Here is a 26,935-nt window from a genome sequence, read left to right on the forward strand (position 1 = left end):
ACACTTTGATACAAAGCAAAGTAGTCCGTGTACAGCTTGTATAAAAGTGTAAATTTGGTGTACCCTCTAAATAATGCAACACTCAGCCATTAATATTCGAACAAAGAGCCTCATGGTCATAACTTAAGGTCTCATAAAGGTCACACTGGACCGGGTATAGAGTTAGGCTATGTGCGCACAGTGCGTTTTTCGCGGCGTTTTTGCGCGTTTTTCGGGTGCGTTTTTGGCCTCAAAACTGCAGGACTTTGCTTCCCCAGCAAAGTCTATGAGTTTTCATTTTTGCTGTCCGCACACATCTGTTTTTTTTCAGCTGCGTTTTTGTGGTGCCACAAAAACGCAGCATGTCAATTATTCCCGCGTTTTTCACTGCGCTTTTCATCCATTGAGTTCAATGGGATGTTGAAAGACGCAATGAGAAACGCAAATAGCTGCATTTTGGTGCGTTTTGGTGCGTTTCTAAGACCAAAAACGCAGCTATAAACGCAGGAGGTGGGTAGTAAAGTGACATGTACAGGAAGAGGATTCCTTCTGTCAGTAAATACAGAAGCGTTGATCCTCCCGGTACCGTCACCGCCGCTTCCACCTCCCGTCCTGTGCATGTATGCTGCCGTGCGGCGCCATGTCTGGGCGGGAGGTGGAAGCGGCTGCGAAAACAAAAGTTAACAGTAGAAAAAAAAAAAGTTATACTCACCTGTCTGCAGACTCCCGGTGCCATGCCAGCTCCCAGCTCCTCTCACGGTATCGCCACCCCCGCTCCGGCTGTGTGCAGACGGCTGGGAAACCTCCGATGGATGCAGGACCTGGCGATGGATCACCTGATGCAGTCACCTGACGCATCAGGTGATCGTAAGTATCGCGGTGACGCGGGCGCCCGGCCGGTATCAGCGGATGCGTCAGGAGACTTCATCCCTGATTACCGGCAGCTGCTGCAGCGATCGGACGGGATCAGGCTGCGCTGCAGGAGCTGCCGGTAATCAGCACATAAGTGAGTATTATTTTTTTTTTGCACCGATGCATCTGCTGATTGTATAAACAGCTTTTATACAATCAGCTGATGTGTAATGGGATTCAGGCACTTGATCCTGACACATCATCTGATCGCTTTGCCTTCCAGCAAACCAATCAGATGATATTGGATCCGGATTGGACGGCGCGGGACGCTGACCCAGGATTACTGCGGAGGGGGGGTTCTTTATTTCAATAAAGATGGAGTCACTAATTGTGTTGTGTTTTATTTCTATTAAAAATATTTTTCTGTGTGTTGTGTTTTCTTTTTATCTTTACTAGAAATTCATGGTGGCCATGTCTAATATTGGCGTGACACCATGAATTTCGGGCTTAGGGCCAGCTATACAGCTAGCCCTAACCCCATTATTACCCGGCGAGCCACCCGGCATCAGGGCAGCTGGAAGAGTTGGATACAGCGCCAGAAGATGGCGCTTCTATTAAAGCGCCATTTTCTGGGGTGGCTGCAGGACTGCAATTCACAGCGGGGGTGCCCAGAAAGCATGGGCACCCTGCACTGTGGATTCCAATCCCCAGCTGCCTAGTTGTACCCGGCTGGACTCAAAAATTGGGCAAAGCTCACGTCATTTTTTTTTTTTAAATTATTTCATGAAATTCATGAAATAATTTAAAAAAAAAGGGCTTCCCTATATTTTTGGTTCCCAGCCGGGTACAAATAGGCAGCTGGGGGTTGGGGGCAGCCCGTACCTGCCTGCTGTACCCGGCTTGCATACAAAAATATGGCGAAGCCCACGTCATTTTTTTGTTTGGGGGGGGCAAAGAAATCCTGCATACAGACCTGGAAGGAGGATGCTGAGCCTTGTAGTTCGACAGCTGCTGTCTGCTCTCCTGCATACACTATTGGATGGAGGATGCTGAGCCTTGTAGGTCTGCTCCCCCTGACTCTCCCTCAAGCATACAGTCCTGGATGGAGCATGCTGAGCCTTGTAGTTCTGCAGCTGCTGTCTGCTCTCCTGCATACACTATTGGATGGAGTATGCTGAGCCTTGTAGTTCTGCAGCTGTCTGCTCTTCTGCATACACTAGTGGAGAATGAAGAACACATTGAAGAAGGAAATGACATCAGACCTTTTTTTTTTTGTTCACTGATAAAAAACGCATAAGGACGCAGTGAGCAAAAACGCAGCAAAACGCAGCAAAAAAACGCACCAAATCGCGGCAAAACGCGTGCGTTTTTTGCCGCGTTTTTTCGACGCAGGTGCGTTTTTGTGCGTTTTTAGCGGCCAAAAACGCACAAAAACGCAGCGTCAAAAAAACGCAGTGTGCGCACATAGCCTTAACCCTCCAGTGTGGCCACGAGACAGCACACTCCAAAAGCATGTAGACAGACAAGAGCACTAGGAGTACTGGTGCAAAAGTAGAAATTTATTTATCAATCTCATCAAGTAACAACACGTAGAAAAAAGGACATTTACAAGCATAAGTTATGGGAATAGAATGCCTGGGTCCCGTGGACCACAATTAAAAACTCAATTGTAAATCAATACAATGGGGCATGAACTAAGAGTATCCACACAATTGTGTATACTAGAAAAAGGATCAGGCAAGACTGGGGAGGAGGAACCCTCTCGGAATATAATAGAACCCTTTAAATTAGAGGGGAGCACCATATAAAGTAATTAGAGATAGGCATAATGGTCAGTGCATCAATTCCAAATAATGCGCAAAAAAATGCTTGCCTGCTCATAATAGTGGTGCAGGGGAGCCAGACCAAAGGAATGTCCCAGGCAAAGGCCTGGGTCCTGTGGACAACAATTGTGCTGTTACAAGATCCCACAGTGTGGCTTAGTACATAATAGAGTAGGCCCTTGATTTAATACAATTGAGTATAATGCTGGACTAGGAAAAAGTGTATATAGCAAACATTATCAAGCCCTTACAGTGGAGTGAAGGTGGGCAATATGTATAAACCCATATGGAGAGCCATACAAGGGGATAGTCTCAGAAGAAGCGGTTATACACCGCGAAACGGCCGTCGGAGGTTCCCCTCTGGTCTGGCCTGGCTCCCCTGCACCACCACTGTGACTAGGTAAGCAGTCCATTTGCCCTGTGTTGATGGGCTGAGACTATCCCCTTGTATGGCTCTCCATATGGGTTTATACATATTGCCCACCTTCACTCCACTGTAAGGGCTTGATGATTTTTGCTATATACACTTTTTCCTAGTCCAGCATTATACTCAATTGTATTAAATCAAGGGCCTACTCTATTATGTACTAAGCCACACTGTGGGATTTTGTAACAGCACAATTGTTGTCCACAGGACCCAGGCCTTTGCCTGGGACATTCCTTTGGTCTGGCTCCCCTGCACCACTATTATGAGCAGGCAAGCATCTTTTTGCGCATTATTTGGAATTGATGCACTGACCATTATGCCTATCTCTAATTACTTTATATGGTGCTCCCCTCTAATGTAAAGGGTTCTATTATATTCCGAGAGGGTTCCTCCTCCCCAGTCTTGCCTGACCCTTTTTCTAGTATACACAATTGTGTGGATACTCTTAGTTCGTGCTCCATTGTATTGATTTACAATTGAGTTTTTAATTGTGGTCCGTGGGACCCAGGCATTCTATTCCCATAACTTATGCTTGTAAATGTCCTTTTTTCTACATGTTGTTACTTGATGAGATTGATAAATAAATTTCTACTTTTGCACCAGTACTCCTAGTGCTCTTGTCTGTCCACTCAGCCATTAATGTCTCAACTGCTAGCAACAAAAGTGAGTACACCCCTAAGTGAAAATTAAAAAATTGTGTCCAAAGTGTCAATATTTTGTGTGACCACAATTATTTTCAAGCACTGCCTTAATTATGTTGGGCATGGAGTTCACTGGAGCTTTACAGGAGCCACTGGAATATTCTTCCACTCCTCATGGTGACATCATGGAACTGGTGGATGATCGAGACTTTGCGCTCCTCCACTTTCCGTTTTAAGATGGACCACAGATCCTCAGTAGGTTTTTGGTCTTGAGACAGGCTTGGACATTCCAGCATCTTTACCCTCAGTTTCTTTATCAAGGCAGTGGTCGTCTTGGAGATGTGTTTGGGGTTGTTATCATGCTGGAATATTGCCCTTCAGTACCCAGCAAAAAATGTGACACCTTGATGCTGGCTGCGGGTATGATGCCCCAGGGCTGTGGGGTACTCGGTCCCGGGCGCTCGCTCGATGCGCAGGGGTGATCAGTCGTGGTTGCAGCCGATGCCCGGTCCCGTGACCCTGGGAGTCGGTCCGAATAAAAAGGGGTAAAAATAAAAGGGAAAAGAAGAAATAAAAATAAAAAGTTTTTCAACTACGTCACTTGCGGTGTGCGGCCAGGTTATTGGGGCCGCCGCTGCAGGGTCCTGCTGGGGCTGATGGAGTAGTGCAGCTTAGGTGTTTTCGTCCCTCCGCAAGCAGGGACAGGCCCCAGCAGTGGATGGTGAAGGGGCAATGATAGGGAACAGTCAGTATATGTGCAGAGGCGCAAAGGAAACAGTCCACACCGGCATTGCAGTTTCAACTTGCCTTTACTGGCCTGGTACCTGGACCCGCTGGTGCTGGTTTCAGGTGTTCCCACTCCCCTTTTTCTCCGTGCCAGCTGTGACCTGGGTTGGCTGTCCTCCATGCACACTTGCTGTTGATGGGCTCCCGTGGCCTAGAACTTCTTGGGAGTCCCCTCTTTTCAGTCTTGGTCCTATTGCAGGCAGCCTGGACTATTTAACCCCATTACGACCGCGTTACGTTTTAAAACGGCACCAAAAAAGGGTACTTATTCCCTTCTGCCGTTTTAAAACGGCGGGCAGAAAAAAGTGTATAGCGCCCCCCAGCGTCAGAAAATCTCCGGGGTTTCAGCTACCGGGGGTAGCTGAGACCCTGGAGATCATGATTCGGGCCGGTTTTTCCGGTCCCCAGTCACGTGATGACCGGTATACACCGTATACCGATCATCAAGTTATAGTAAATGACCGCGCCGGTAAAAAATGATTTATCTCCCATCTGGCATGATCAAACATGTCAGATGGGAGATAAATCTCTTTCTCGGTTCCCTCCGGTCCCCTCGGTATCCCCAAAGTGCCCCCCCCCGACCCCCAACCCCCTCCCGAAAATCCAAGATGGCCGCGCGCACCGCCGATCACAGCAGCGCGCCGGCCACATTCACACTGTTCCTATGGTTTCTGTCGTATGTGCCATAACACATGCGACAGAAACCTGCTCCCCAGGCCCTGCCAAGTCACCCCCTATCCCCCCCGGTGTTCCCCGGTGTCATACATACCTGTCGGAGCGCTGATCCCCCGCGGCCCCCTCCTCCGGCTCCCTCACAGCAGACGCCGGTCACATGTGCAGAGCAGCTGACAGCTTCCTGTGTTCAGGATGCTGGCTGCTGCTGCTGCTCGGCACTTTGCAGTTGTGACCCGGGGAGGGTGGGTGCAGATTCATTGCACCCACTCTCCTCAAATGGAGGGTCCTCACACCTAGAAAATGGGGGATACGTTCCCTGAACGTGTCCCCCATATTCTAGAAGGTCCAGAATCGACGTGGGACGTCCAAATGGATTACAGCGGATTTTTTTCTCTTTTCAATAAATTGGCTAATCAGGGAAAGTTTTTGGGAGTGTTTTTTCAAATAAATTTTTTTTGTTGTCAATTTTTTTTTTTTATTACTGTCAATTAGTTATGTCGGGTATCTGATAGACGCCGTGACATAACTAATTGCTGGGCTTGATGCCAGGTGAAATTACACATCTGGTATCAACCCCATTTATTACCCCGTTTGCCAACGCACCAGGGCGCGGGATGAGCTGGGGCGAAGCGCCAGAATTGGCGCATCTAATGGATGCGCCATTTCTGGGGCGGCTGCGGCCTGCTATTTTTAGGCTGGGAAGAGTCCAATAACCATGGCTCTTCCCATCCTGAGAATACCAGACCCCAGCTGTCAGCTTCACCTTGGCTGGTGATCTAATTTGGGAGGACCCCACGTTTGTTTTTTTTTTAATTATTTATTTATAAATAATTAAAAAAAAAAAACAGCTTGGGGAGCCCTCCAAATTGATCACCAGACAAGATGAAGCTGTCAGCTGTGGTTTGCAGGCTACAGCTGTCTGCTTTACCCTAGCTGGCTATCAAAAATAGGGGGGACCCCACGTCATTTATTTTAATTATTTTTTTTTCTTTTGGGCTAAATACAAGGCTAGGCACCCTTTAGTGTCACATGAAAGGCACTAAAGGGTGCCAGCTTAGAATCTGCAGAGGGGGGTGGACATTATATATATGTTTGACATCTATCCATTCATCCATTGTAGCATTTTACGCTGTGTGCCCACAATCAGGCTTTGCAGCGTTTTGGGTGCAGAGTGTTTTCCCTGCGTCCATAACGCTGCGTTGTGCAGTAGAAGCACAGTGGAAGGATTTTTAGAAATCCCGTGCCCACTGTGTTTCTTTTCTCTGCAGCATAAACCGACCTGTGGCGCAGCTTCCCGAGCCTCAGCATGTCAATTTATGCTGCGGAGATGAGTGTTTTCTGCAGGTAGAATAGAGCCAAAGTCCACAGCAGCCTGAACCCAAATCGTGGGCATGGGCAGCTGCGTTCTCCCGTGGACAACACTCACATCTCTGCAGGAAGGCTGACACTGTGTACTAGCAACATTTTTGTGAAGTACCTGTGGATTCAAAATGCTTACTATACTCCTGAATAAAATCCTTGAGGGGTCTAGTTTCCAAAATGAGGTCACTTGTGGGGGGTTTCTGATGTATAGGTACCCAAGGGACCCTGCTAATGTGACATGGTGCGCGCAATTTACTTCAACTTTTCCAGAATTCAAATGGTGCTCTTTCCATTCCAAGCCCTCCCATTTATCCAAACAAAGGTTTTTGGCTACATGTGGGGTATCCCTGCGCTCACAAGAAATTAGATAACCTGTGGAGTACACGTTTTGTTGTTGCCTCTTGAAAAAGTGAGAAATGTGTCGCTAAATCAACATTTTTGTGAAAAAAATGAAAATTTGAATATGGCAACCTAAGCTTATCAAATTCTGTGAAGTATTCGTGGATTCAAAATGCTCAATATACACCTCGATAAAAGCCTTGAGGTGTCTTGTTTCCAGAATGGGGTCACTTGTGGGGGACCTCCACTGTTTAGGCACCTTAGGGGCTTTCCAAATGTGACATAGCGTCCGCTAATTATTCCAGCCAATTGTTCAGTCAAATGGCACTTTTTCCCTTCCGAGCCCTGCTGTGCACCCAAACAGTTGATTTCCACCACACATAAGGTATCAGCATACTCAGGAAAAATTGCACAATAAATTTCATGGTGATTTTTTTCCTGTTACCCTTGTGAAAAAAAAAGCTACCTGGTTGAAGTAACAATTTTGTGGTAAAATTTTATTTTTTATTTTCATGGCTCAACATTATAAACTTCTGTAAAGCACCTGGAGGTTCAGGGTACTCACTAAACATCTAGATAAATTCCTTGAGGGGCCTAGTTTCCAATATGGGGTCACTTGTGGTGGTTTTTTGCTGTTTACATACCTTAGGGGTCCTCCAAATGCGACATGGTGCCCGCAATCTTTTTCAGCCAAATTTCCTTTCCAAAATTCAAATATTGCTCCTTCCGTTCCAAGCCCTCCCAATTCTCCAAACAAAGGTTTCAGACCACAAGTGAGGTATCACCGCGCTCATAAAAAAGTGGGTAACAAACATTGGGGTGAAGTTTTTGGAATTACCTCTTGAAAAAGTGAAAAAATTGATGCTAAAGCAACATTTTTTAGAAAAAAATGAAAATTTTCAATGTGACAATGTAACGTTATCAAAATCTGTGAAGTACCTGTGGATCCAAAATGCTCACTATACCCCTAGATAGAAGCCTTGAGGGGTCCACTTTCCAAAATGGCGCCACTTGTGAGGGGTTTCTTCTGTTTAGGTACCTTAGCGGACCTGTAAATGCAACATGGTGCCCGCAATCTATTTCAGCCAAATTTGCTTTCCAAAATTCAAATATTGCTGCTCCTGTTCCGAGCCCTCCCATTTGTCCAAACAAAGGTTTCTGACCACATGTGGGGTGTTGGCGCGTTCATAAGAAAGTGGGTAACAAGTTTTGGGGTTCATTTTGTTGTGTTATTTCTTCTAAAAGTGAATACATTTGGGGTAGAGCAACATTTTAGGTAAAATTTTATTTTTTGCTTTTTTTCATTCCACTTTGCTTTAGTTCCTGTGAAGCACCTGAAGGGTTAATAAACTTCTTGGATGTGGTTTTGAGTACTTTGAGGGGTGCTGTTTTGAGAATGGTGTCACTTTTGGGTATTTTCTGTCACCTGGGCTTCTCAAAGTCACTTCAAATGTGATGAGGTCCCTAAAAAAATGGTTTTGTGAATTTTGTTGAAAAAATGGGAAATTGCAGATGAACTTTGACCCCTTCTAACTTCCTAACCCCAAAACATTTTGTTTCAGAAATTGCGCTAATGTAAAGTAGACATGTGGGAAATGTTATTTATTAACTGTTTTGTGTGACATAACTCTCTGGGTTAAGGGCATAAAAATTAAAAGTTTGAAAATTGCAAAATTTTAAAAATTTTCATCAAATTTCTGATTTTTTCACAAATAAAAGCAAAAAATATCGTTCTAAATTTATAACTATCATGAAGTACAATATGTCACAAAAAAAATGTCAGAATCACCGGGATCCGTTGAAGCGTTCCAGAGTTATAACCTCATAAAGTGACACTGGTCAGAATTGCAAAAAATGGCCTGGGCATTAAGGACAAAACTGGCTCCGTCCTTAAGGGGTTAAGGGGTTCAGTCCCCGGTCCCCTCTTCGCTGCTGATGCTTCACACTCTTTGGGTTGATGAGGGATCCTGGAAATCCCGTCACCTGGCTGAATTAACAGTTGACCATAAAGTGTCCCTCTGTCCTAGGGTCTGCACCCCGCCTTGTGCTGAGTCCTATGAGCCTTGGTTCCAGACTTCCACAGGCGCCCTGCGGTTCCTGGAGTATTCCACTTTCACAGGTAATCCGCGGTTCCTGGAGTCCTGGTTCTGTACTCCACAGTCCCTCACTCCTGTTACAGCACAGAGTTACTTCAGGTCTTTTTACTTTCTTTCTGTACTTTCACTCTCCTTGACTTCTTCCTTCACACTCCTTTACTACCAACTCTCCTCTCTACTACCTCACACTCAACAGACTAAACACTTCCTCCCGCCAACTTCCCAAAAGAACACTGGCCCCTCCCCCTCACTGGGTCTCCCCCTACAGATTGGGTGACGAGTATCCAATCAGTGCCCATCCCTTTTACCTGTTGCTAGGCAGTCTCCCAGTCTGGTGTTGGGGTTGTGTATGTGGCCTGAGGGTGCTGGTGTGTTGACTGGCACGGATATTCTGGGGTTTCGGTTTCCATGTTCACATTTTGTGGCACCTAGTACCGCGGGTGTGCTACACGGGGTGCATATAATTCTGGCTTTTTTATGCTCTAAGTGTCTCCATTTTGTAATTTATTTCATTCGCAGTAATGCATGTTCAAGTTCCTGTATTCAATGTTTGCATGCTTTGTCGTTTCAAAGTGCAGCAGTTTCTTTGTTAGAATATGTTTTATGTTCAGTATGCACCTGTTTACATTTGACTGTTAGGAAGCAACGTCAGTTTATTAATTCTGCTTTTCATTCTGGTTCAATGTGTCACAGTATATGTTGGCACTCATGGTTCCCTCAATGAACTGTAGCTCCCCACAGCCAGCAGCACTTTTGCAGTCCCAAACCATGACAATCACACCACCATGCGCTTGACTGTAGGCAAGACACACTTGTCTTTGTACTCCTCACCTGGTTGCGGCCACACACTCTTGACAGTCCTTAATCTCTTTGTCCTCAGTGAACTGTTTGAAGGCTTTCTTGTGAATCAACTTTAGAGGAGGCATCCTTCTGTGATGACTCCCATGCAGACCAATTTGATATAGTGGTCTGAGCACTGTCAGGCTGACCCCTCACCCCCTTATCCTCTGCAGGATTTATGGCAGCACTCATACATCTATTTTGAAAAGACAAAGTCTGGATATGATGCTAAGCATGTGCACGCAACTTCTTTGGTCTAGCATGCCAAGGCTTGTACTGAGTGGAAACTATCTTGTTCAACCACTGTATGGTCTTGCTGCAGCTAAATTTCAGGGTGTTTGCAATCTTCTTATAGCCTAGGCCATTTTTATGTAGAGCAGTGTTCCCCAACCTTTCTAACCTTGAGAGCCACATTCAACTCTGAGAGATGGTCACGAGCCATATACAGCACTCTCAACAGCAGTGACTCTCAGAACCCACCATGATCAGATAGCCAAAGCTTCCCCAATGAAAGCACTCTGAGCTCTCCTGCCCCCCCCCCCTATAGGTGGTGCACAACTTCAATCCTATTTAGTATTTTCATATCAGGCACAATCACCACACTATTTCATCTATCTTAAAGCACTCCTCTGACTAACAGTATTATCCTATCTCCAGCCTACTATATTTATTTCTCTCCCCTCTGCCAGTATATGTTTGGCGCCCCTGAGGCTTCAGTCGCCACAAAGTATTACACCTGATTTAAGGTGTAATGCTCAACCCGGACCCGGAGAAGGTCGGTACTGGTTTCACCACTTACACATTCAAATACACAACCAGGTTTCCCTCCCCAATGGGGACCGGGCTAGGGTAGGGTCTTAAGCTTGCCTTCAAACATGGAGGGCACCACCCACTAGTGATAGGGACCTAGGGATGGAGCAGCCACTTAGGGGGAGTTAGGAGCCAACACAACAGTTTTTCAGAAGTTCTCCAGCAGGAGAGGAAAGGAGCGGACACGTGTTACCGGTGCTCCGGTGGGACACAGGAGATGTTCTTGCGGTTGCCAAGGTGTGAGCTTAAACGCTTCTTCGGAACCGGCGCCACGCAGAGTGCAGGACCCTAGGGAAGATCACACTTCAAGTTGGTTTTCCAGAATCTACCGGGACGGGGAGGTTTCAAGCTTCCCTGGCCACAAAAGTCCCATAGCACAGTGTCAGATAGGATCCGGGGCCTTGGACAGCACCAGGCCCCGCTGCGGAGCTGCGGTACCTGCAAATAGGGAAAAGAGTACTACTCGAGACGAACTGGGGTCCCCAAGTAGCTTTAAGCCATGGGGATCCAACACACACGGCACACGACTCAGCAGCACCAAACTGGGCTGACCTGTAAAGGGTTTTGGGTGCGACGGAACCCATCACAGCAGGTTACCAGTACTATCCGGGCGAGCGGCACAGCACAAAGAGTGAGTAAAGACACCTGGAACCGCAGCATCTGACTCGGACTCTTACTACCAGCACCGCCGCTCCATGCCTCGGCGCTCAAACGCCATCACTACTCCACTCATCATCCTCCCCGGGGCCCGATCCACCTGTGGGGAGTGATACCATCTCTGGCTGCTACTACCATCCGCTCTGGAGGACAGCGACAGCAGCGGAGGCTAAATCCCTGGCCGCGTACCACAGGTGACGTTACGACATTCATCCTACTACTGCCCCCATCATCTTCCCTCCTTATTTGTATACACCTCGGGGCACAAAGCCGGGCAGGCCACTATGACATCCTAGATCATCACACCAGCCTGCTGACGAGTAACGCAGGTACGAGACACCCCGTGCCTGATTCCCCCTGCTCCCTGGGTGCTACATATGCATATCCAGATCTGCTCTTCTGTATGAAGCTACTTTAACCCCTTAAGGACGAAGCCAGTTTTGTACTTAATGTCCAGGCCATTTTTTGTAATTTTGACTAGTGTCACTTTATAAGGTTATAACTCTGGAACGCTTCAATGGATCCCGGTGATTCTGAGATTGTTTTTTTGTGACATATTGGGCTTCATGTTAGAGGTAAATTTAGGATGATATTTTTTTATTTTATTTGTGAAAAAATCTGAAATTTGACAAAAAAATTAAATATTTTGCAATTTTCAAACTTTTAATTTTTATGCCCATAAACCAGAGAGTTATGTCACACAAAATAGTTAATAAATAACATTTCCCACTTGTCTACTTTAGATCAGCGCAATTTTTGAAACAAAATGTTTTTGGGTTAGGAAGTTAGAAGGGTTCAAAGTTCATCTGCAATTTCCCATTTTTTCAACAAAATTTACAAAACCATTTTTTTAGGGACCACATCCCATTTGAAGTGACTTTGAGAGGCCTAGGTGACAGAAAATACCCAAAAGTGACACCATTCTAAAACCTGCACCCCTCAAGGTACTCAAAACCACATTCAAGACGTTTATTAACCCTTCAGGTGCTTCACAGGAACTAAAGTAATGTGGAATGAAAAAAAATAAAAATTAACATTTTACCTAAAAATGTTACTTTAGCACTAATTTTCTTACTTTTTCAAGAGGTAACACCAAAAATTGGACCTCACACTTTGTTACCCACTTTCTTATGAGCGCGCCGATACCCCACATGTGGTCAGGAACCTTTGTTTTGGTAAATGGGAGGGCTCGGAACGAAAGGAGCAATATTTGAATTTTGGAAAGCAAAGTTGGCTGAAACAGATTGCGGGCACCATGTTGCATTTACAACTTACCCCTTAAGGCTTCTATCGAGGGGTATACTGAGCATTTTGGACCCACAGGTACTTCACAGATTTTGCTAACGTTACGTTGTCATTTTGAAATTGTCATTTTTTTCTCAAAAATGTTGCTTTAGCATCAATTCTCTTACTTTTTCAAGAGGTAATTCCAAAAATTTGACCCAAATGTTTGTTACCCACTTTTTTATGAGCGCGGTGATACTTCACATGTGGTCTGAAACCTTTGTATGGACAAATGGGAGGGCTTGGAACGAAAGGAGCAATATTTGAATTTTGGAAAGGAAATTTGGCTGAAAAAAATTGCGGGCACCATGTTGCATTTGGAGGACCCCTAAGGTACGTAAACAGCAAAAAGCCACCACAAGTGACCCCATATTGGAAACTAGGCCTCTCAAGGAATTTATCTAGATGTTTGGTGAGTACCCTGAACCCCCAGGTGCTTCACAGAAGTTTATAACGTTGAGCCATGAAAATAAAAAAATAAAATTTTACCACAAAATTGTTACTTTAATCAGGTAGCTTTTTTTTTCACAAGGGTAACAGGAAAAAAATCACCATGAAATTTATTGTGCAATTTCTCCTGAGTTTGATTATATGTGGTGGAAATCAACTGTTTGGGCACACGGCAGGTCTTGGAAGGGAAGGAGTGCAATTTGACTGCAAAATTGGCTGGAATCAATAGCGGACACCATGTTGCATTAGGAGAGCCCCTGAGGTGCCTGAGCAGTGGAGGTCCCCCACAAGTGACCCCATTCTGGAAAATAGACCCCTCAAGGAATTTATCTAGATGTTTGGTGAGTACCCTGAACCCCCAGGTGCTTCACAGAAATTTATAATGTTGAGCTGTGAAAATAAAAAAAAAAAAACATTTTTACCACAAAATTGTTACTTCAACCACATAGCTTTTTTTTTTTAACAAGAGTAAAAGGAAAAAAAGCAGCATAAAATGTATTGTGCAATTTCTTCTGAGTATGCAGATACCTTATGTGTGGTGGAAATCAACTGTTTGGGTGCACAGCAGGGCTCGGAAGGGAAAAAGTGCCATTTGACTGAACATTTGGCTGGAATAATTAGTGGACGGTATGTCGCATTTGGAAAGCCCCTAAAGTGCCTAAACAGTAGAGGTCCCCCACAAGTGACCCCATTCTGGAAACAAGACACCTCAAAGCTTTTATTTAGGTGTATATTGAGCATTTTGAATCCACGAATACTTCACAGAATTTGATAAGCTTAGGTTGCCATATTGAAAATTTTCATTTTTTTCACAAAAATATTTCTTTAGCATCACATTTCTCACTTTTTCAAGAGGCAACAACAAAACATGTACCCCACAGGTTGTTATCCAATTTCTTGTGGGTGCAGGGATACCCCATATGTGGCCAAAAACCTCTGTTTGGATAAATGGGAGGGCTTGGAATGGAAGGAGCACCATTTGAATTTTGGAAAAGTTGAAATAAATTGCACGCACCATGTCACATTAGCAGGGCCTCTTGGGTACCTATACATTAGAAACCCCCCACAAGTGACTCCATTTTGCAAACTGGACCCCTCAAGGATTTTATTCAGGAGTATAGTAAGCATTTTGAATCCACAGATACTTCACAAAAATGTTGCTGTAGCAACAAATTTCTCACTGTTAGGCTATGTGGCCATGATCCAGCGACACGGCGTCTAGTACACAGTGTCAGCCTTCCTGCAGAGATGTGAGTGTTGTCCACGGGAGAACGCAGCTGCCCATGCCCACGATTTGGGTTCAGGCTGCTGTGGACTTTAGTTCTATTCTACCTGCAGAGAACACTCATCTCCGCAGCATAAATTGACATGCTGAGGCTCGGGAAGCTGCACCACAGGTCAGTTTATGCTGCAGAGAAAAGAAACACAGTGGGCATGGGATTTGTAAAAATCCTTCCACTGTGCTTCTACTGCACAACGCAGCGTTATGGATGCAGGGAAAACACTCTGCGCCCAAAACGCTGCAAACCCTGATTGTGGGCACATAGCCTAAAATGCTACAATGGATGAATGGATAGATGTCAAACATATATAACGTCCCACCCCCTGCATATTCTAAGCTGGCGCCCTTTAGTGCCTTTCATGTGGCACTAAAGGGTGCCTAGCCTTGTATTTAGCCCAAAAAGAAAAAAAAAGAATTAAAATAAATGACGTGGGGTCCCCCCTCTTTTAATAGGCAGCTACGGTAAAGCAGACAGCTGTAGCCTGCAAACCACAGCTGATAGCTTCACCTTGGCTGGTGATCAATTTGGAGGGCTCCCCAAGCTGTTTTTTTTTTAAATTATTTATAAATAAATAATTAAAAAAAAAAAACAAATGTAGGGTCCCCCCAAATTAGATCACCAGCCAAGGTGAAGCTGACAGCTGGGGTCTGGTATTCTCAGGGTGGGAAGAGCCATGGTTATTGGACTCTTCCCAGCCTAAAAATAGCAGGCCACAACCGCCCCAGAAGTGGCGCATCCATTAGATGCGCCAATCCTGGCGCTTCGCCCCAACTCATCCCGTTGCCCTGGTGCAAACGGGGTAATAAATGGGGTTGATACCAGATGTGTAATGTCACCTGGCATCAAGCCCAGCAATTAGTTATGTCACGGCATCTATTTGATACCAGACATAGCTAATTGACAGTAATAATAAAAAAATAATTGACAACAAAAAAAAAATTTATTTGAAAAAACACTCCCCAAAAACATTCCCTCTTTGGCCAATTTATTGAAAAGAAAAAAAAATTCGGGTCCCTGCTGTAATCCATTGTGAAAGTCCTGCGGCGATTCTGGACCTTCTAGAATATGGGGGGCACGTTCAGGGAACGTATCCCCCATTTTCTAGGAGTCCAGACCCTCCATTTGAGGAGAGTGGGTGCAGAGAATTTGCGCCTACCCTCCCCGGGTCACAGCTGCAGACTGCCGAGCAGCAGCTAGTGTCTCTGAAGGCAAAGCAGGAAGCTAAGCTGACAGCCGCGCTCTGTACGTGTGACCGGCGTGCACTGTGAAGGAGGAGGGGGCTGGGGTGGATCAGAGCTCCGACAGGTACGGGGGACACCGGGGAACACCGGGGTGGGAATAGGGGGTGACCTGGCAGGGCCTGGGGAGCAGTTTTCTGTCGTATGTGTCCATATGTAACCATAGGAAAGGGGGAAATGCGGCCGGCGCGCTGCTGTGCGTGCCGGTATGTGCGGCGCCATGTTAGATTTTCGGGAGGAAGGTGGGGTGGGGGGACACTTTGGCGACACCGGGGGACCGGAGAGGACCGGGGGATGAGATTTATCTCCCATCTGACATGTTTGTTTATGCCAGATGGGAGATAAATGATTTTTTACCGGCGCGGTCATTTACTGTAACCTGATCATCGGTATACGGTGTATACCGGTCATCAGTTGAGCGGGGACCGGAAAAACCGGCCAGAATCATGATCTCCAGGGTCTCAGCTACCCCCGGCAGCTGAGACCCCGGAAATTTTCTGACTCTGGGGGGCGCTAGACCCTTTTTTCCGACCTCCGTTAAAAAGCGGCGGATCGGAAGAAGTACCCTAATTTGTCGCCGTTAAAAGGCGTATCGGCGGTCGTTAAGGGGTTAAAAAGTCACCATCTGTAGACCTTCATAGCTGATTGCTAGATCTGTTGCTAATGCAAAAAGTTGGCAGCCAGCCGTGAACCACACATTATGGGCCAGCGAGCCATGTGTGGCTCCCATGGCACAGGTTGGGGACACCTGATGTAGAGCAACAATTCTATTTTTCAGATCCATAGCAATTTTTTGTCATGAGGTGCCATGTTGAACTTCCAGTGACCATTATGAAAGAATGTGTGAGCGATAACACCAAATGTAATATATCTGCTCCCCATTCACACCTGAAACCATGTAACACTAATAAGTCACATGACACCAGGGAAGGAATATGGTCATTGTGGCACAATTTGGCCTTTATCCCTTAAATCCCTTGAATCTTTTATTTTACCAATTTTATTTCTACTGGAAAATGTGGCATAACTTGCTTTTGCCATTCTCCTCAATAGGGTATATCCCAACACAGTCTCACTCTTCAATCTGTGCTCATTGTGTTAGTTGCGGTATGGCCTATTGACAATGACAATGGAAATGGTAGCAACCAATTAGCCATTTATACATACAGTACATTCCCTGGGGTAAATACGGAGGAACAGCACAATACCTGGTTCTACAAGAGGATCCTTGAACATTGTTTTAATGGAAAACACAAGCAATTAACTTGACAGACATGTCAGCTGTCCTGCAATTCCTGCTTTAAAATTAGCATTTCAATTAATACTAGAATTTACTGTCAACATGCCTTTTTTTCTTGTTTATGGGGTTTTCCAGGACCAACAAAAATTTGATAAACTACATGCAAACTAATTGATTGTAATTTAACAACCTATTTTGACAGACTGACTGTACTTCCATGCACACAAAATAATCATTAACATAAGTGTTCTCTATGCATAGACCATTATGTCTCGGCAGCACATGATCTGCTTACATGGGGTGATGTGCTGGCGAGAAAGAGGATTTTTATACTGGACAATTCACCACTTTTTACATGTTAAACTGACTGCATCATGCTAAAGTGGCTGGAAAGCTGAATAAAACATAGTTTCTAATTCTAATGTCAATTGTGAAGATATTGGCTTGTAATGTTTAGATACTATTGTTCTGTTGGAGAAGGTGGGCTTGCCCTGTACCAGTTATGTCATGTACTCTGTATGTTCTATTAAAGGGAATTTGTCACTACTTTGACCCTTTTTAAGCTGTTAATATTGGCATACACATTATACAGTTAGGTCCAGAAATATTTGGACAGTGACACAAGTTTTGTTATTTTAGCTGTTTACAAAAACATGTTCAGAAATACAATTATATATATAATATGGGCTGAAAGTGCACACTCCCAGCTGCAATATGAGAGTTTTCACATCCAAATCGGAGAAAGGGTTTAGGAATCATAGCTCTGTAATGCATAGCCTCCTCTTTTTCAAGGGACCAAAAGTAATTGGACAAGGGACTCTAAAGCTGGTGTCACACATAACGACGACGACAACGACGTCGCTGCTACGTCACCATTTTCTGTGACGTTGCAGCGACGTCCCGTCGCTGTCGCTGTGTGTGACATCCAGCAACGACCTGGCCCCTGCTGTGAGGTCGCAGGTCGTTGCTGAATGTCCAGCTTCATTTTTTGGTCGTCACTCTCCCGCTGTGACACACACATCGCTGTGTGTGACAGCGAGAGAGCGACGAAATGAAGCGAGCAGGAGCCGGCACTGGCAGCTGCGGTAAGCTGTAACCAGCGTAAACATCGGGTAACCAAGGGAAGACCTTTCCCTGGTTACCCGATGTTTACGCTGGTTACCAGCCTCCGCCGCTCTTGCTGCCAGCGCCGGCTCCTGCACTGTGACATGTGGCTGCAGTATGCATCGGGTAATTAACCCGATGCATACTGTAGCAAGGAGAGCAAGGAGCCAGCGCTAAGCGCGGCTCCCTGCTCTCTGAACTGTGACATGTAGATGCAGCACACATCGGGTTAATTAACCCGATGTGTGCTGCAGGAGAGCAAGGAGCCAGCGCTAAGCGCGGCTCCCTGCTCTCTGAACTGTGACATGTAGATGCAGCACACATCGGGTTAATTAACCCGATGTGTGCTGCAGGAGAGCAAGGAGCCAGCGCTAAGCGCGGCTCCCTGCTCTCTGAACATGTAGCACAGCGACCTTATGATCGCTGCTTCTGCTGTGTTTGACAGCTAAGCAGCGATCATAACAGCGACTTACAAGGTCGCTGTTACGTCACCGAAAATGGAGACGTAACAGCGACGTCGCTGTCGCTGTCGTTTAGTGTGACACCAGCTTAAGGGCTGCAATTAACTCTGAAGGCGTCTCCCTCGTTAACCTGTAATCAATGAAGTAGTTAAAAGGTCTGGGGTTGATTACAGGTGTGTGGTTTTGCATTTGGAAGCTGTTGCTGTGACCAGACAACATGCGGTGTAAGAAACTCTCAATTGAGGTGAAGCAGAACATCCTGAGGTTGAAAAAAAAGAAAAAATCCATCAGAGAGATAGACATGCTTGGAGTAGCAAAATCAACAGTCGGGTACATTCTGAGAAAAAAGGAATTGACTGGTGAGCTTGGGAACTCAAAAAGGCCTGGGCGTCCACGGATGACAACAGTGGTGGATGATCGCCGCATACTTTCTTTGGTGAAGAAGAACCCATTCACAACATCAAATGAAGTCCAGAACACTCTCAGTGAAGTAGGTGTATCTGTCTCTAAGTCAACAGTAAAGAGAAGACTCCATGAAAGTAAATACAAAGGGTTCACATCTAGATGCAAACCATTCATCAAATCCAAAAATAGACAGGCCAGAGTTAAATTTGCTGAAAAACACCTCATGAAGCCATCTCAGTTCTGGAAAAGTATTCTATGGACAGATGAGACAAAGATCAACCTGTACCAGAATGATGGGAAGAAAAAAGTTTGGAGAAGAAAGGGAACGGCACATGATCCAAGGCACACCACATCCTCTGTAAAACGTGGTCGAGGCAACGTGATGGCATGGGCATGCATGGCTTTCAATGGCACTGGGTCACTTGTGTTTATTGATGACATAACAGCAGACAAGAGTAGCCGGATGAATTCTGAAGTGTACAGGGATATACTTTCAGCCCAGATTCAGCCAAATGCCGCAAAGTTGATCGGACGGCGCTTCATAGTACAGATGGACAATGATCCCAAGCATACAGCCAAAGCTACCCAGGAGTTCATGAGTGCAAAAAAGTGGAACATTCTGCAATGGCCAAGTCAATCACCAGATCTTAACCCAATTGAGCATGCATTTCACTTGCTCAAATCCAGACTTAAGACGGAAAGACCCACAAACAAGCAAGACCTGAAGGCTGCGGCTGTAAAGGGCTGGCAAAGCATTAAGAAGGAGGAAACCCAGCGTTTGGTGATGTCCATGGGTTCCAGACTTAAGGCAGTGATTGCCTCCAAAGGATTCGCAACAAAATATTGAAAATAAAAATATTTTGTTTGGGTTTGGTTTATTTGTCCAATTACTTTTGACCTCCTAAAATGTGGAGTGTTTGTAAAGAAATGTGTACAATTCCTACAATTTCTATCAGATATTTTTGTTCAAACCTTCAAATTAAGTGTTACAATCTGCACTTGAATTCTGTTGTAGAGGTTTCATTTCAAATCCAATGTGGTGGCATGCAGAGCCCAACTCGCGAAAATTGTGTCACTGTCCAAATATTTCTGGACCTAACTGTAGAATGCTGAAAAATGTAATGCCTGTCTGCCTTGTATCAGATGCGCTCTTCCAGGCTATGGGGTAGATGCGGCCTGGAACATAACTCCACCTCCAGAGCGTTCTTTAAATAAAAGGGGCGTTACCAGTGTGACAAGTAACTAACACATAACAGAAGAAATTAAATTTGCAAACACATTTTTTGTAGCTCACTGAGCCCTATTTTATAGCAACAATATTACAACCCTGTCTGTCTGTGAGATGGAGGTTGAAGCTGAGAGGAACCTGCAGAAGTGTCAGTTATAATCACATACAACTGCAGTGAGAGCAGAGAGTGGCCGTCACACATCACACTGGTAACGCCCCTTTTATTTATCATATGCTGTGGAGGCGGAGTTAGCTGCTAGGCAGCATCCTCTCCATAGCCTGAAAGAGCTCATATACATAAAGTGATAAAAGATGCTATTTCAATAACAATGCATCTGATATGAGACAGACAGGTATCATTCTCTTCAGCATCCTATTACCTGTATGCCCATATTAACAGTTTATAAAGGTCAAAGTGGTGACACATTCCCTTTAAGTACTGATTGCATATGTTAATGTGTTGTGCTGCTAGCTGGGTGCAGATTTCAAATACAGTACAACGAGACTGTTACCAAAGGCCCCACCTAGTGTTTGGGCTGAGATAGCGTCAGAATGGAAGAAATAGGGTTAAAGGGAAAGTGACAGATTCAGGAAAGAGGAGAGTTGGAAAATCTCTCGAGGAGCCAATCTAGAATGGGGTTCTGGGGTGTGAGAGAAGATGTGGCCTCAGTGCTAGAGACAGTCTGAGTTTTCTGAGGTAGCCTCGAGAAGTCCGTAGACTATAACTCACCCAGGCGGGCTTAGGGAGTCATTTGGCTAGAGAGCCACCAAAGCCCAGAAACAAACAAAGGTAAGCGAAGTTAGGGAGAACGAGGCACAGACCCCAAAGCTAGAGGACGAGATTCAAGATAGCGGAGGGGGACAGGTCGAGAGGTAGAACCCCACATTGTCAGGAAGGAAGCAAAGGAAGGTCATGTGTGAAGAATAAAGTGAACTTTTCGGTTGGCTAAGTGAGCACTGGTGTCGCTTGTGTTACTGTCTACAATGATAACTGCCAGCAAGGTGACAGGCACTGGCCGGAAGAAACCAGTAAGTGTTGTGTACCCCACCCAAGGTCCCATCCACACACAGAGGATCCTTAGCAAAGGATTGTGGCTAGTGATGAGCGAGCATGCTTATTACTACTCGGTACTCGCACGAGTATCACTGTACTCGGGCTACTCGGCGGGGACCGAGTAATCTCGTGATACTCGTGCTGTACTCGTGGTCTTCATCCCTGCATGTTGGCGCTCTTTTGAGAGCCAGCCCTCATGCAGGGATTGGCTGGCAGACCACTGCAATGCCACAGCCCTGTTAGTTGTGGAATTGCAGTGATTGGCCGGCCCCCACAGCGTGACCGAGCCTTTATACCGGCGGGCGCGCTGTGCTCTGCTCACAGCCATCCAGACAGTCAGTGCAGGGAGAGTGTTGCTGCTTCAGGGAAAGGTTTGCGGCCCTTTATAGCTATTTCCGTAGCAGGGCTGCAAACAGTGTGACCAAAAGTCCTTCTCAGGACTATTCTAGTTGTATACAGGCAGGCAGGGTATAGCCAGGTCGGAGTACAGTAGCAGAGTCCTTCTCCGGACTATTGTTGCTATATACAGGCAGGGTATAGCCAGGTCGGAATACAGGCTAGTGACCAGAAGAGTCCTTGTCAGGACTATTGTAGCAGTATACAGGCAGGCAGGCAGGCAGGCAGGCAGGCAGGGTATATAGCCATTCCTAGTGGTGACCGTATACCAGCCTTCATCATATCTGGGGCTGGTGTACACAGTCTAAAACAGTCCAGATAGTGTCAGACTTCTCATTAATTTTTGCTCCTAAAAACCTGTTAGGTTCTTAGTGCGTCCGTGCTTGCATTTAAAAACCGCACATGTGTGCCTGTCGGTGGCAGCGTACAGGTGCACTTGTGTGCGTTTTTACCAAACTATTATATAACGCACAAGTGTAGTGTATAATACACGTCAGTCAGCAGTGGCTGATAGTGTCAGACTTCTCATTAATTTTTGCTCCTAAAAACCTGTTAGGTTCTTAGTGCGTCCGTGCTTGCATTTAAAAACCGCACATGTGTGCCTGTCGGTGGCAGCGTACAGGTGCACTTGTGTGCGTTTTTACCAAACTATTATATAACGCACAAGTGTAGTGTATAATACACGTCAGCACAGCATTGCAAAATGCGCAAGGGCGTTGGCAAGGAACAAGGAAGTGGACGTGATGGTGGTGCAGGCAGAGGCCGAGGTCGTGGGCAAGCTCTAATTTCGCCACAACAAAGGGCCACATCTAGTCGCTCGCACGTCCTGTCCCAAATTCTTGGGGACTGCAGCAGTACACCGCTCTTGAACCAAGACCAGTGTCAACAGGTTGTTAGTTGGATAGCGGATAATGCTTCCAGTCAGATTGGCACCACCACAAACACTCTGTCTTCCACACGGTCAAGTGTCAGTAGCCGTGATACTGCACCGCACATTTCAGAACCTGATCCTCCTTCCTACCACAAGGCTGAGTACACGTCCTCGGACATTAATGATCCCACACTTGGACACTCGGAAGAGCTGTTCACGTTTCAATTCGCACATTCTGGCCTCTCGCCAGCTCATGTTGAAGTGGGTCATGAGGAGATCGTATGTACAGATGCCCAAATATTTGAGCAGCCACATTCTCACGAAGTTGGCAACGTGTCTCAACAAGGGGTGGACGATGATGAGACACAATTGTCAGGAAGTCAGGAGGAGGAGCAGGGTGCGGAAGAGGAAGACGACGTGGTGGATGATCAAGTAACTGACCCAACCTGGCAGGAGGATATGCAGAGCGAGGACAGCAGTGCACAGGGGGAGGGAGGCGTAGCATCCCAACAGGCAGTAAGAAGCAGGGTGGTGGCTCCAGGCAGAAGTCAGGCAACCGTTCCCCGGAACAACAACACGACACAAGGTGCCTGTACAAATGTTAGGTCTTCCCGAGTCTGGCAGTTTTTTAAATTGGCTCCAGATGATTCTAAAAAGGCCATTTGCAACACCTGCCGTGCCAGCATCAGCAGGGGTACCAAAACTAGCAGCCTGACCACCACCAGCATGATCAGGCACATGTCAGCCAAGCACCCGACTTTGTGGGAAGTACAACAGAGTCGAGGAGCAGTGCTTGCTGATGTCACTGCTACGTCTTCGCTGGTTGTGCATGCGAGCCAATCCCCTGTCCATGCTGCCTGCGAACAAGCCTCCTCCGGTCCTGCACCTGCAGTTGCCTACGCAGAAATAACACCATCATCAAGCACGTCCTTGTCCCAGCGCAGCGTTCAGTTATCCATTCAGCAAACCTTTGAACGCAGGCGCAAATACACTGCCAACGCCCCAAATGCCACAGTTCTAAATGCTAACATTTCGCGACTGCTTGCGCTGGAAATGTTGCCTTTTAGGCTGGTGGAGACAGAAGCATTCTGCGACCTGATGGCGGCAGCTGTCCCACGTTACTCGGTCCCCAGCCGCCACTATTTCTCCCGGTGTGCCGTCCCCGCGTTGCATAACCACGTGTCACAAAACATCACACGTGCCCTGAACAACGCTGTTTCACCCAAAGTCCACCTAACCACAGACACGTGGACAAGTGCTTGTGGGCAAGGTCGCTACATCTCGTTGACGGCACACTGGGTTAATATTGTGGAAGCTGGGACCCAGTGTGAGCGAGGGACGGAACACGTCCTTCCCACACCAAGGTTTGCAGGCCCTACCTCAGTCAGGGTTTCACCCACACTCTACAGCTCCGGAATGTCATGCTCTTCAGCCTCCTCTTCCTCCTGCGCATCCTCATCCACTGTACCCTCCACACCAGTCCCAAGCTGGAAGCACTGCAGCACTGCCTCGGCGAAGCGGCAACAGGCTGTGCTGAAGCTAATCTGCATAGGTGACAAACCCCACAATGCAGAAGAGGTGTGGACAGCTCTGAAGCAGCAGGCAGATCACTGGCTCACACCTCTGAACCTAAAGCCAGAAAAGGTCGTGTGTGACAATGGCCGGAACCTGGTGGCGGCTTTGAGGCGAGGCCAGCTGACACATGTTCCATGCGTGGCCCATGTGCTCAACCTCGTGGTTCAGCGGTTTCTAAAGTCATACCCAAAGCTGTCTGATCTGCTGGTAAAAGTTCGCCGCCTGTCTGCACATTTTCGAAAGTCACCTACTGCTTCAGCCGGCCTTGCCGGCTTTCAGCGCCGTTTGCATCTTCCGGCTCACAGACTGGTGTGTGATGTCCCCACGCGTTGGAATTCAACTCTGCACATGTTGGTCAGGATATGTGAGCAGAAGAGGGCAGTTGTTGAGTACCTGCATCACCTAAGCCGTCGGGAAATGGCTCAAACTCCACACATAACACCTGAGGAGTGGAGATGGATGTCCGACCTATGTACCATCCTCCAAAACTTTGAGGACTCCACCAAGATGGTGAGTGGTGATGACGCCATTATTAGCGTCACCATACCGCTACTCTGCCTTCTAAAACGGTCTCTGCTCAAAAACAAACATGATGCATTGCAGGCGGAGCGCGATGAGTTGCAGCAAGAAACAGTAGTGGGTGTGGGTGATAACACACAGCCCAGCCTCGTCTCATCACAACGTGCAGTGGAGGACTATGACGAGGAGGAGGATGAAGACATGGAGCAACTCTCCGGCCAAATTGAGGATATGACATGCACACCAGTCATATCCTCGGTTCAGCGTGGCTGGCCAGAAGACAGGGTAGATGAGGAGGAGGAGGAGGACAGCATGTTCAGTCATCGTGTTGGTCAGGCTACTGAAGCCCTGGCTGTTAAGAGTCTGGCGCACATGGCTGACTTTATGGTAAGCTGCCTGTCTCGTGACCCTCGCGTTAAGAACATCTTGGCCGACAATCATTACTGGTTGGTAACACTGTTAGACCCACGCTACAAGGAGAACTTTATGTCTCTTATTCCCGAGGCGGAGAGGTCAACCAAAATGCAGCAGTTCCGGAAGGCCATAGTCACGGAAGTAGGCAAAGCATTCCCCTCACAAAACGCTAGCGGCATAGGTCAGGAATCAGTGGACAACCAAGGCGTACAGCCGAGAGAGGCACAAGTCCAATCCGCCAGAGGTAGGGGAACAGTCTTTAAGATGTGGGACAGTTTTCTCAGCCCCTCACGTACCACAGCCCCTGAGGTGTGGGGTAGTGCCACAAGAAATCCTAAGTTTGCCCAGATGCTCAAGGAGTACCTTGCAGATCGAACAACTGTACTCCGACATTCCTCTGTGCCTTACAATTATTGGGTATCCAAGGTGGACACGTGGCATGAATTGGCTCTCTACGCCTTGGAAGTCCTGGCCTGCCCTGCCGCTAGCGTTTTGTCAGAGCGTGTTTTTAGTGCCGCAGGTGGAATCATTACAGATAAACGCACCTGCCTGTCAACTGAAAATGCTGACAGGCTGACTCTGATCAAGATGAACAAGGGTTGGATTGGGCCAGACTTCACCACACCACCAGCAAATGAGAGCGGAATTTAAAGTTTGTAACGGGAATTTGCCATGTACCTCCACTCACACATGGGTACACACTTCTGGACTTTGGATAATCGCTGGACTGCTCCTCCTTCTCCTCATGCGCCACCATGATGACCGTTACAATAGTTAGGCCTTTGTTTCAGGTATACCCCCAGTGGTAAATTTTTCGCCCATTCTTTGCAGAATGGACATTACAACGACAGGAGACCCGCTCCTTTGCAATGGGAACAATGTTTTGAGGCCCTCATACACGTCTCTATCCAGGGACAACGTGGAGCCTCCCAATTTTTGGCTGCCCTGCCTAAGGGCTATACTATAATACACCCACTTCCTGACAATGGACACTTAATGTTTTGAGGCCCTCATGCACGTCTCTATCCAGGGACAACGTGGAGCCTCCCAATTTTTGGCTGCCCTGCCTAAGGGCTATACTATAATACACCCACTTCCTGACAATGGACACTTAATGTTTTGAGGCCCTCATGCACGTCTCTATCCAGGGACAACGTGGAGCCTCCCAATTTTTGGCTGCCCTGCCTAAGGGCTATACTATAATACACCCACTTCCTGACAATGGACACTTAATGTTTTGAGGCCCTCATGCACGTCTCTATCCAGGGACAACGTGGAGCCTCCCAATTTTTGGCTGCCCTGCCTAAGGGCTATACTATAATACACCCACTTCCTGACAATGGACACTTAATGTTTTGAGGCCCTCATGCACGTCTCTATCCAGGGACAACGTGGAGCCTCCCAATTTTTGGCTGCCCTTCCTAAGGGCTATACTATAATACACCCACTTCCTGACAATGGACACTTAATGTTTTGAGGCCCTCATGCACGTCTCTATCCAGGGACAACGTGGAGCCTCCCAATTTTTGGCTGCCCTGCCAAAGGGCTATACTACAATAGACCCACTTCCTTACAATGGGCACTTCAGGTTTACAGGCCCTCATGCACATCTCTATCCAGGGACAATGTGGAGCCTCCCAATTTTTGGCTGCCCTGCCAAAGGGCTATACTACAATAGACCCACTTCCTTACAATGGGCACTTCAGGTTTACAGGCCCTCATGCACATCTCTATCCAGGGACAATGTGGAGCCTCCCAATTTTTGGCTGCCCTGCCAAAGGGCTATACTACAATAGACCCACTTCCTTACAATGGGCACTTCAGGTTTACAGGCCATCATGCACGTCTCTATCCAGGGACAACGTGGAGCCTCCCAATTTTTGGCTGCCCTGCCAAAGGGCTATACTACAATAGACCCACTTCCTCAAAATGGGCACATTAGACTCAAGAGGCCTTCATGTACGTCTCTTCTCAGGGACATCGGAGTGCCACACAATGTTTTCACGTAAAATCTTTCATGTAATCTCCAAAAGTAACATACACCAGCTCTATCTCACTATTGGGTATGTGCCCTTAACATTTCCGCCATGAAAATTCATTTTGGTGTCATTTTGGAAGGTTTTCTG

The sequence above is a fragment of the Anomaloglossus baeobatrachus genome, chromosome 3 (genome assembly GCF_048569485.1).
Source record: "Anomaloglossus baeobatrachus isolate aAnoBae1 chromosome 3, aAnoBae1.hap1, whole genome shotgun sequence".
NCBI classification, from domain to species: Eukaryota; Metazoa; Chordata; class Amphibia; order Anura; family Aromobatidae; genus Anomaloglossus; species Anomaloglossus baeobatrachus.